At 27.9% G+C, this 12,791-nt stretch overlaps 1 protein-coding gene across 3 annotated transcripts in view; it reads right to left on the bottom strand.

The window, feature by feature from the left end:
* raskol (Ras GTPase-activating protein raskol) overlaps positions 1–12,791 on the bottom strand; it is a 449,557-nt gene that overhangs the window by 204,228 nt on the left and 232,538 nt on the right. The gene's annotated exons all lie outside the window — the stretch shown is intronic.

Genomic DNA, 12,791 nt, shown 5'->3' on the forward strand with positions numbered 1-12,791 from the left:
CCTGCGCGCGGACGTATGCACGTCCGGCGAAATTCATTTGACGTGTGTGCTATGAATGCGCGTATTCTTTGCTACGCTATGAAAACGCGCGGGCCGACATTAATCGCTAACCTTTAATTCGACGCAATAAAACACATTGAAAGCGCGATTTAATGCGCCGCCGGCGACGCGCCAAAGGCGAAAAAGTATTACTACATCTTAAGCGCATCTACCGGCGGCGTTAGCACAGTGCGCTCTTAGCAATGAAAGACTTTAAGAATCATTATAATTAACCGCCCACCCATATCTCGTAATTTATAGTTCGCAAAGTCATTGTCCCTCTGCCTACATTCTTCTACGGACCTTAGAAGAAAAATCTCCTTTCGCGAGTCTGATTCATTTCTGTAAAGAGCGCGCCCACACAATTTTACGATTTTTTTTTTATCTTACTACACTGACAAAAATTAGTAAATTAATAAATATTTGTCTGTTTTAAAAAGAATTTTTTTATATCAAATCAATATTATTAGTTTCAAATAAATGATATGTTAGGCAATATTAAAATAAATATTTATTTGAATTCAATAAATTTTTTTCAGTGTATCAAAAAAATGTATAGTATTCTTTAAAATATTTTAATAGAAAAATATTAATTATAATAAAATAAATATTTAATATTAAAATATTTTAATATTATATTTTAAAATATTTTTTTAAATATATTTTTATATTAAAATATTTTAAAGAATACTATACATTTTTTTGATAAATAAAAAATTATTTTAATATTTTAATATTCTTTAAAATATTTTAATTATTATATATATATATATATATATATATATACATAAATCTAATTATTTGTTAATATAATGAAATATGGATATACAATTAATTAAATATTATGTATGTATAATTATCAATTTTATTATACATATATATTATCGTAAATCCAATAATCCCGGGATTGCTTTTGTAAAATAATTTTGTGCAACTGTTCACATTTATAGAAAACGACAACCATATCTTGAACTGCAAAACACGATCGATTTTCGAAAAATCATCGACTTCCAATCAAAACGAGTCTCATAAAACCTGATTCTTTGATACAAAGTAATCTTCGTAGAGGCGTGTTTTTCGATCGCCTTTGATCCATAAGATTGATCAGTCAGATTCGATTATGCGAACGTCACGTATGACCTCTTTCGTTCTCCGGTTATCAATCCAGCAATGTAGCGGTAATATTAAAATCGATTCACGTCCCGGAAGTGTCTCCGACAAATCAGTCCAGATAATAATGTACGCACGCGTCCACTTATATCATTTTAGGCTTTCTTGTCGGATCTGTTGCCTACTTCTTTGCCTTCATTTCCGACGTCGACTAATTGAAAAAGTTTTCTCGAATATCTAATAATGACATGAAGACAGACAATTGGAAGAAAAGTGTTTCGCAAAATATTTATATATATAATTTATATATATATATATATAGATATATATAGATATATATATAATATATAATTTATGTATATAATATATAAATTATATATATATATATATATATATTATAATATTTATAAATTTATAATATTTATAATATATATAATTAATAATAATATATAATTTATATATTATATATATATGTATATATATATAAGTTATATATATAAATATTTTGCGAAATACTTTTCTTCCAATTGTCTGTCTTCATGTCATTATGAGATATTCGAGAAAACTTTTTCAATTAGTCGACGTCGGAAATTAAGGCAAAGAAGTATAAAATGATATAAGTGGACGCATGCGTGCATTATTATCTGGACTGATTTGACAGAGACACTTCCGGGATAATATAAATATCCAGGATTATATAAATTTATAAACATTATATATATTATAAATTATATATTATTATTAATTATAATTTATATATATAATTGATATATATATAATAATTTTGATGTGAGCCACTTGACAGAATAATGTTCACTAAATAAGATTAAAGTGAAGGGATTCGATCGATAGTAATGAATTCTTTCTTGCGTAATTTGTACCATTAAAATTAAAAATTGAGAAATAGAAAACCCGACGACTCTCCAATTCAAAACAAAGTGAAAAAAGTTTCTTATTTATGTATTTACCTAGAGCTTTCGCCAATCCACTAAAAAGAGAGCTTTTGAGAGGAAGACCCAAAGCGCGACAAAGAGAGAAAAAAGGGAGATGTAGGAATTTCTAACGACGAGCCACTTCCAACTGCTCGGAGATGTGGAGCAACTGGTGAATATCTCGAGCTCGTGCGACTTTCTAAATAAAGCCAATAAACGAGTACAGTATCGAACGATAACACAAGGACGCATCTCTTTATATACAATATACATATTCTCTTTATGAGCGGATTATAACTGAGGAATTTCTCAGCAACAAATATTAGAATATATTACAGATACATGATTAATTTTTTGTTATTTATATTTTATTTCGTACACTGAAACAAAAATGTATTGAATTCGAATAAATATTTATTTCAATACTGCCTAATAAATCATTTATTTGAAACTAATAATATTGATTTGAGATGAAAAATATTTATTTGGTATAAGAAAATCCTTTTCAAAACATAAATATTTATTTGTTTCAAATAAATAATTCATTAGGCAGTATTTAAAATAAATATTTATTAATTTAATTTTTTTTTTTCAGTGTATCTTATTTGATAGTATCTAAATTAATATCTTAGCTTTTTTGTCAATTTAAAAAAATTCCACTATAATATATTTTTTCGCATACACTGAAAAAAATGATTAAATTAATAAATATTTATTTCAATACTAGCAAATAAACTATTTATTTGAAACTAATAGTATTGATTTGATGTGAAAAATATTTATTTGTTTGCAGTGTTGAAATAAATATTTATTCAAATTCAATAATTTTATTCAGTGCAGAAAATATTTCCTTGAATTTTACATAGTAAATACCTAAAAAAATACTTCGCATAAAAAATAAAATTAGTGCTTTCTGTGAATTGATAATATATTCGTATCATCTTCTCTAGCTCGGGATAGCTGACGAGGTTTTTTCTCCGATGCGATGGTCGTTTACCAAAATCCGCGCCTGCTGAGGGCAAGTCTCATTAAAAAGTGCTGCGAGCTACTACGAATTTCTAAAGAGCTGCTTCAAGTATCAAAAAAAATGGAACAAAAGTCGAGAGGTTGTCGGCCTCATCGTTTTTCCTAGTGCGTCTGCATGTTTAAAACAGATTCATTCTTATTTTTAGTGAAAACTTAGGAAAGAAAAACGAAAAAAATATTCATAACTTTAAGAAAAATAAATAAATAATATTTGTTTGCGATAAAACGCTGTAAGATCTCGCAATTAATTTGACATTTCTCTTGTCAAAAGTTTCGGACTAAAAAAAATAATAATAACAATCATAACGAAAATAAAAAATAAAATAAAATAAAATAAAAATAAAAAATAAAATAAAATAAAACAAAAATAAAAAATAAAAAAAATTAAAAAAATAAAATAAAAATAAAAAATAAAAAAAATAAAATAAAAAATAAAATAAAATAAAATAAAAATAAAATAAATAAATAAAATAAAATAAAATAAAAATTAAATGCTAAGGGCGACTTTTGCGATGATATTCAACGAAAAAAACTCTTTCACCGCGAATAGAATACCGACCTTTCTATCAGCCCGATAATATCCCATCCGGCTTATTTTTACCCCTCCCGAGGCAGGCCTTATATAAATGCACCCCATCGCGCGTTCCTCCTCTCTATATAAGCGCTCCCTCGAACCTCGAGCCACGAAATATCGTGACCTTCTGATCTCCGGCGGTCTCTCGCGCCCGCGTCTGGCGGTTTAAGCTTCGTTCCGACTGTATATTCTCTTTGGTACACATTGCCGGCATTAAGCCGAATAGATTATTGCGTGTGCAGAGGCACAGCGCGCGTTTCTATCCCATTCGAGGTTCGCTCTTTCAGAGAGAGATCGGTGGATTTAATGTTCTTAATAATACATTCCGCCGGTGAATAATATAGCAATGAGATTACGAGGCTGAATCGTTTAATCAGCAACGGATGGCGGACGCACGCGTACAAATCTGAAGCATTATAATATAAGATCGCGAACGACAAAATAGTGAAAAATAATATTGCGGATAAATTTTCATTGCGTCGCTCCGCTCGTAATTCGACGAATGATCGCGCGATGATTAAATGATTCTTTGTAACACAAGGTTTAAGGGGACACTGTCGTTGTTCTGTTTAAAGAAGTTAAATGTGTTTTTCTTTATTTAATATTCTTATAGAAAATGTATATATTTTATTTTCGAAAAAATAATGTGGTGTTTTTAAATAGTATTTTAATGCCTTTAAGATTATATATTTATCTTTTTAATCTGGATATTTTTTAAAGACGTATGTTTTTTTATTTTGATGCTTTAATATTCTGCATACCCAGTTTAATAAAAAGAATCTGCTATTAATCTTCAATCAATAATTTATTTTCGAATAATATAATTTGTTGTATAAGTAGAGAATTTGCTTAATATTTTTCATAGAAAATTATCGAAGAATAAGGAAGCGTGAGAAACTCGGAAAAAAAATTTCGTTATAGCTATTAGATATAAATTAATCAATTGATCGATGCATAATAATTCATTTAATTATTTTCTTGTTATATGCACAGAACAAATGCAAGATACGTTTTTTATTTTAATCGAAATTACATAAAGTGAAAAATATAATCCATTAAATTGCCATATGGCGAAAAAATTCAACTTACAAATTTTTCAAAATTTTCAACAATTCTAGAATTAATATGGATATTGAATATTTCATAAAACAAGTCTAAATTAAGAGGATGCGGCCGTTGTTCTGTTTTACCGACTTTAAGTTAGGTTAGGTTCACTTTTTCTTTTTCAATCTTTTGATATAGGCTTTTAATCTTATTTTTATTACTTCTGTATTATTCTTTCATGTCATCTCTATTGGGAGCGCCATATTTTGTGCACAAATAAACTGCAGAACTTTTGTATTAAATAAGTATTGTTATGAGCTGATGCAAGAAGCCGATAAAAAACTGTAATTTTCTAACTTTTATTGTTTTTTTATACAAACTCGCTCCCCGTTCATTATTATCAATACTTTAATTGTGGAGAAGGATTTTTCAATCTGTATAACCAATAAAAAGAAAAACCCTTGATCTCAAAGTCGGTAAAACAGTCGTGGTGAGCATTCCCTTAATCGCAAAAATGAATTATGCGACAATGTTTAATAATTTTGCGTTACGAGATAGATTTTATTAAAAAAAAAAAAGAAGAAAATTTTTGCCTGGTGAAAAGCCAAACCAAGTTTCGCTGGCCCATGAATAATGTATGCAACGTGTGTGTTACGTTTCCGTGTGTTCTAAAATTATCCCGTACGACATGCAAATTGCACATCTGTGATTTTCGCAGATTATACAGGTCCGCTGTCCTCCTACGCGGACTCGGTTGATTTTTTAAGTATGTAAAGCTACTTGCGGAACGCGAGGAATTTTGTAGCTTAATTTAGTAAAGGCTTTTGTGCGCCTCGTATTCGTTCTCGCAAGAAAATTATCTATCTCTATCTCTCTCTTTTGATTCTAATCCAAATCTCTTTAGGAAAACCCTTAATACGAGATAATACTTTAACGAATCTTTTCCCTTTTCTCGGCGCGTGCTACGAAATCTGTGAATCTCCCTTTATGCATAAATTCCACTTACGCTTCCTTCATTCTCACGATATAAAATAGCTTTGTAGAAATTATGGCAAAAGCGATTTTATATAAAAAGATTATATATATTACAATATATTAAAAATATCTATAGAAATATTATCCTTCTTTACGATGAAAAAAAGATGCATACATTTCTTTCATAAATATAGTAAATTATATAATTAATTATTTGTTTCACATTAAAAAATAATTAAAATTAACCAAGAAAAATTAATATTATCAAATATCAAAATAATATGTTACTTTATATAAATTTATTAAATAACATAAATGTTTTATATATTATTTAATATATATTATTTTAATTGCACACACACACACACACACACACACACACATAGTACAACTTTGCATGTAAATAAGTGCAGCAAAACTCTCTCCACTTCTCAACGATAATCCGCCATGACAGACACCACCTTTCGGCAATATTACGCCAAGGTAAGCAGAGCAATGTGAAAACCATTATTCTCGTCTCGTGAAAACTAGAAGACAGAATATGGCAGTAGACGAGGAAAGTGGGTGGTCAATATTTCACACTATCGCGCAATGCCTCAATTACAATTTATAATGAGTTTTCGTCCCCCTTAATTACAGACGACATCCTCATCCGAGAATTACTTGGAGGCCGAAGTTAAACAAGCTTTCCAGATTTACAAGCCTTTCCTCTGACGGTTCTCCACCTTCTCTTTCCCTATCGAGGTCCGACGAATTTCTGGGCTCCGCCCTCTCTCAGGGGTAATTCCGGCGGTAAGAGAAGCTCGGAGGCGATACGAGAAAGGGCGAAGTCGATTTATCTAGCGGGGAGTCGAGGAAGTCCTTAGTCCCGAATCCTCCTAGGATCCCTTTCACGAGGTACAAGATACGTATAAGGCACGTAGTCTACGCCGAGGAAACCCGAGAAAAATCCCCATCGCTGAAAACGCGTCCTGTGAGTCTTCTCGCTTCGGAAAAAAAGGAGAGCAAACGGTCGATAAGGGATGACGGAACGAACAAACGTTTTCTTCCGACTCCATCGAGAGAGAGAGAGAGAGAGAGAGAGAGAGAGACAGACAATCGGGCTGAAACGATTCTGATACCTCATTGATCAGTTCGTGCCTGACAGAAAATAAGATGCCTGAGGACACGAAGATCAGAAACTGTCGCAGACGATGCATCCGGGATATGTAAGAACGAGTCCCGAAGGAAAAATTCAATAACGCGACAAACGAACGCAAGAGGCAAACAATTTGGAGATAAAGGGAAGAATATATCTGCGTGCGAGTGAATAATTTCCTTTTTTTCGAAATTTTTATTAAGGAGAGAATTAAAATTCAAGAGTTTATTGATAAACAGTATTTGATGTTATCTAAATAAAATTATATAGATGATTGTCTAGATGAAACTTTGACGTCATCTTATTTTTATTTTTATGTAGATCAAAAATATGTATTATCTATATATCTGCATTTTAGATGAAAAAAAGTAAGTATTATCTTTACTAAATTATCTAGAATAATTTTCAGATAATTTTGGTTTAGAATCATAGCACAGAAAAATACTTAAATATAGTAGAACTTGAGCAGGAAACGATAAAAATTTATAAATAAAAATATAAATACATATATATTTATATCCCTTTTATAATTTACATTTTTTGAAATAACTGCGTTTACATAAGCAATCTTAAAAATTATTGTCTAGAAAATTATCTAGATAAATCGCCATATAATTTTATCTTTTATTTAGATATATTTAAAACAAAATCTTCATCTTATCTAATTGTAAGATAAATTTACATATTTTTCTCATCTCTAGCTAATTTAAAAATCATCTAAGCACAACACTGTTGATAACTCAAAGAGAGAATAATTTTCATAATTATCCTTTATACTGAAATATAATGAAATATAAAATATATGTGCAATCATGCATACAAGCTTGAGATGTTATTATAAAATATTATAAAATATTAAAAGACTGTTTTTTTTATTACAGATGCAACTTTTTAAAAAATCGAGAAAGAATCGCACTCGCATAAAACTAATTATGCATAAAAATAATTATGCGATGTTTATACAATGTAATTTCATAATCTTCCATATTAATTTTATTAATAACTAATATATTTTTATTTACATGTGATAAATTAAATATTATTAAAACATCATTTACAAATATCAATTTAAAATAGTCAATTTTCGTCTATTAATTTCTCTTCCAAAAGATCTTATATATTCTTCAAAATAAAAAAAACAAACGCAATAAGAAAAGACATGAACCGCAAATAATAAAGGAAAATAGATAGGTAAGCTTGAAGAAGATTCGACACGTCAAAGGAACAGAATCTCTTTGAAGTTGGCAGAACGAAATGGGCAGAATTAAATTGGATCCATTGGAATATTTAATATTTATTTTATAATATTATATGAAAATTGTAACTAATAAAAATCTATTTTGTACTCCGCGTCATTAAAAAAAACATAACGTTACTAAGATAAAGACTTTATTAAGATGAAACTAAAATAAAACGAAAAGAAAAAGTAATGGGAAGGATTTAATTTGTGTTAATTACAGCTAAATAGTATAATTTCGTACGAGAGAAAAAGAAAAAAATGCGGCTGTTTAGTGATACTAGCATCAAACTAAAACAAAAAAGGACATAAAAATAAATGTTTTAATGCATAATAAAATAATTACAAAATTAAAAACGTCCATTAATTATATAACGTTATTCCTAGTTGAGTCAAAAAGTTTGCAAATATTATTATAGTTAATAAAGAAACTATTTACACAGTTTCCCCTTTAGTACGAAATATGAAATAATATTTAGCGGTACAAATTCAATCCTTTTCATTGTTAGTCATTATATACGTAATACTTACAAAACGTGGGGATTTTGATGCTTAATTTAGTAAAGGCTTTGTGCGTTGTATTTGCTCTCGAGAAAATTCCCTCTCTTGATTCTAATTCTAAAATCTCCTTAGGAAACCCTTAATATGAGATAATACTTTCACGAATCTTTCCTATATTATGAAATCTTTTTATGTATAAATTTTATCAATGCTATTAATATGGCAATTCAATTTTTTTTTATTTCGTTCGTTTTGATGGTCCTATAAGTTTAATATAAAAGTACAAGATTGGGCAGATATGTATCTTAAAGTATCTGAGATACGTATTTAAAAATATGTATCTTATTTAAATACAGTATTTAAATACCGAATAATTAAGTATTTCAAATTTTATAATTAATTATTTAACTTAAATGTATCTTGTATTTAAATGTATTTATGTAATTATATATATATATATATATATATATATATATATATCCTATATGCTATCATACATATATGATATAATATATGCTATTATATGTTTATTTTAATTATTATTATTTTAAAAAGTTTAAAGTTCAAATAAATAAACTTATCTTTCAAAGTGTTGAAATTAACTTACTTTTGATATTATTTTCATATAATTCTACCGTCAGACTATATATATATTATACTTAATATAAATATAATTACAATAAAATCATCTACTATTATTATTATTTAAAAAATTGCATTTTTTAAATAATAGTAGATAATCTTTCTGTAATTATTTTAAGATTAAGTATATAGTATATAATCAGAAAATTTTAAAAATAATTGTATTTAAAAAGTATTTGTAAAGGTATTTAAATACAATTAGTATTTCAAAACCAAAGTATTTCAATATTATTTAAAAATATATGTAAAACAGTATCTTGTATTAAAGTATCTTGTATTTAAATATTTTGTTTTGAAGTATCTGTTGTATTTAAGCATCTTGTATTTAAGTATTTAAGTATCTTGTATTTAAATATTTTGTTTCGAAGTATCTGTCTAACCCTGTAAAGGTAACAGTATCATGGTTTTTTTTTTCAAAATAGTACGAATAAAAAATTATATATCTTTACTAATACAAATTAGTATAAAATGAGTACTAAATGTCCCAATGGATCCGATATTTGATTCTATCCATTTGGTCCTGCCAGCTTCAAAGAGGCAGGAACAGAGACGCCTTTAATCGCGAATATTTCATTCATCTCACGTTTAAACGAGGCCTCATAAACGAGACGAAAGGAAAACAAGAAGTGCGGAGGAACGGAAAGTAAAAGAGAGCGAAAGGCGAAGAAAGGCAGCGACTTAATACACAAAAGCGCCCCGTTGACCTCCGGGGAACGATTCTATATAGATAGGTTGCGTTTTCTTTCTCGCGTATCTCGAACGTGACGAACGCGAGAACGCGTAAAATTTGCAGAACCTTTCGAGCGAAAATCGCGACGAGAGAGATGAATTTTCGCCCAGGAATCATCGCGACTCTATTCATTTGAATATAATGATTAGAAGACGTTCGAAATAAAATATAAAAATAATATATTATGTTCATTAAATAACTTGAAACGATTTAATAAAAAAAAAACCTATTATGTCAAATTAGAGAAGATTGAGTTTAGTTAATTATTTATTAAAGAATTAAATTTTGAACAATCAGGGTTCAAATAAATATTTATTTATTTTGAAAAGGATTTTCTTATATCAAATAAATATTTTTCATATCAAATCAATATTATTAGTTTCAAATGAATGATTTATTTGACAATATTGAAATAAATACTTATAAGAATAACCTAAATTTGTTTCAGTGTTTTTTTCAAATTAATTGAGTGTCAAATGAATCACTTATTTTAAACAAAAATAATATTTATTTATTTTGAAAAGGATTTTCTCTTATATCAAATAAATATTTTTTCATATCAAATCAATATTATTAGTTTCAAATAAATAATTTTTTGACAGTATTGAAATAAATACTTATAAGAATAATCTAAATCTTTTTTCAGTGCTTTTTCAGTTTTTAAATTGATTGAGTGTCAAATAAATCATTAATTTTAAACAAATATTTATTTATTTTGAAAAGGATTTTCTTATATCTAATAAATATTTTTTATATCAAATCAATATTATTAGTTTCAAATAAATAATTTTTTGACAGTATTGAAATAAATACTTATAAGAATAATCTAAATCTTTTTTCAGTGCTTTTTCAGTTTTCAAATTAATTGAGTGTCAAATGAATCACTTATTTTAAACAAAAATAATATTTATTTATTTTAAAAAGGATTTTCTTATATCAAATAAATATTTTTCATATCAAATCAATATTATTAATTCCAAATAAATGATTTATTTGACAGTATTAAAATGCATATACTTATAAGAATTAACTAAATTTTTTTCAGTGTATGTATAATAGTTAATCAATTTTTTTTTCAAAAAAAATGTATTTGCAAGATAAAAGCTGTAATGTGAAACAAGCACTTTAGGGGCTCAAAGACAGAGAGGCGCGATTGGTTTGCGTATAGATGAGAGGCAAGGAAGATATCCTTGGATGCATCAAGGGAGCCATTATCGAGGGATGAAAGCACCATGAGGGTGCGCGCTATCTTTCGAGACACCCTGTGCATAATTTATCGCCAGAATGAATCAGGTTTGGTCGTGCGTATCGAGTTTAACCGCGATGCATAAATCGGGACGAATATGAACGATAATAATAATATGCTATCTACAGTATAAAAAAAAAAGGATGTAAATGCACCTTCCATTACCGGAAAAATATTCAAGTAGCGTCGCGCGGTAAAAGGTAACGGAATTAAAATAATCGTCAAAAGAAGGGTCCCTGTCAGTCTTCTGTAGAGACGAGCTCGAAAGAGTGCTTCCTATAAAACATATATTTCGATACAAAGGGAACAAATTACATTAAAATTCAGTCGAGTTACATTAGCGTAATTAAAGTTTAAATTGCATTAAAAAATTAAATTAATTAGTCTACGCAATACATGCTTCGACCTGGAGCACTCGCTAGATTAAGCATGCATAGCCTTCCCGCTCACGTTACCGTAGTTAATACTCCAGTTCGCGTTCGTTTACCCTAATCTGCGTTACTTACATCTCCGTTGTTTCGTATTACACGAGGAACGCAACTTATGACCGTAAAGTCGGTGCTAATGGACCCAATCGGTCCAGAACGACGAAATCCTTTGCTTTTTATGAGTAGCCGTGTTTCCGAAACGAGCACCGTGGATCGTAATAAAACACCGTAACAAAAGCGCAAGAATCGCGACGAGGCTCCAAAAGTGTTTCGAAATTTTCGGCATGTCAAAAAGCCAAGGCGAAGAAGACCGGTTTTGTAAGCAAATTTTTATTCTATTTATATTTTATTTTATAAGTCGCCATAAAAAGCGAATATTCTAATTCTGCACTGAAAAAAAAATTTATTTATAATTCGGATAAATGTTTATTTCAATACTGCCTAATGAATCATTTATTTGAAACTAATAATGTTAATTTGATATGAAAAAGATTTATTTGATATAAGAAAATCTTTTTTAAACCAAATAAATATTTATTTCTTTCAAATAAATGATTCATTTGATAGTATTAAACTAAATATTAATTTTTTTCAATGTGTACACTGAACAAAAATTATTGAATTCAAATAAATATTTATTTCTCAATACTGTTTAATAAATCATTTATTTGAAACTAATAACACTAATTTGAAGTGAAAAATATTTAGTCGCCATAAAAAGCGAATATTCAAATTCTGCACTAAAAAAAAAAATTTATTTATAATTTGGATAAGTATTTATGTCAATACTGCTTATTGAATCATTTATTTGAAACAAATAATATTTATGTGATATAAAAAATATTTATTTGATATAAGAAAATTCTTTTCAAACCAAATAAATATTTGTTTCAAATAAATAATTCATTTGATAGTATTAAACTAAATATTAATTTTTTTTTCAGTGTGTACACTGAACAAAAATTATTGAATTCAAATAAATATTTATTTCTCAATACTGTTTAATAAATCATTTATTTGAAACTAATAACACTAATTTGAAGTGAAAAATATTTAGTCGCCATAAAAAGCGAATGTTCTAATTCTGCACTAAAAAAAAATTTATTTATAATTTGGATAAGTATTTATGTCAATACTGCTTATTGAATCATTTATTTGAAACAAATAAT

Source organism: Nylanderia fulva, unplaced genomic scaffold, assembly GCF_048542155.1.
Source record: "Nylanderia fulva isolate GAGA-0341 unplaced genomic scaffold, ASM4854215v1 Scaffold42, whole genome shotgun sequence".
In the NCBI taxonomy this organism is placed as follows: domain Eukaryota; kingdom Metazoa; phylum Arthropoda; class Insecta; order Hymenoptera; family Formicidae; genus Nylanderia; species Nylanderia fulva.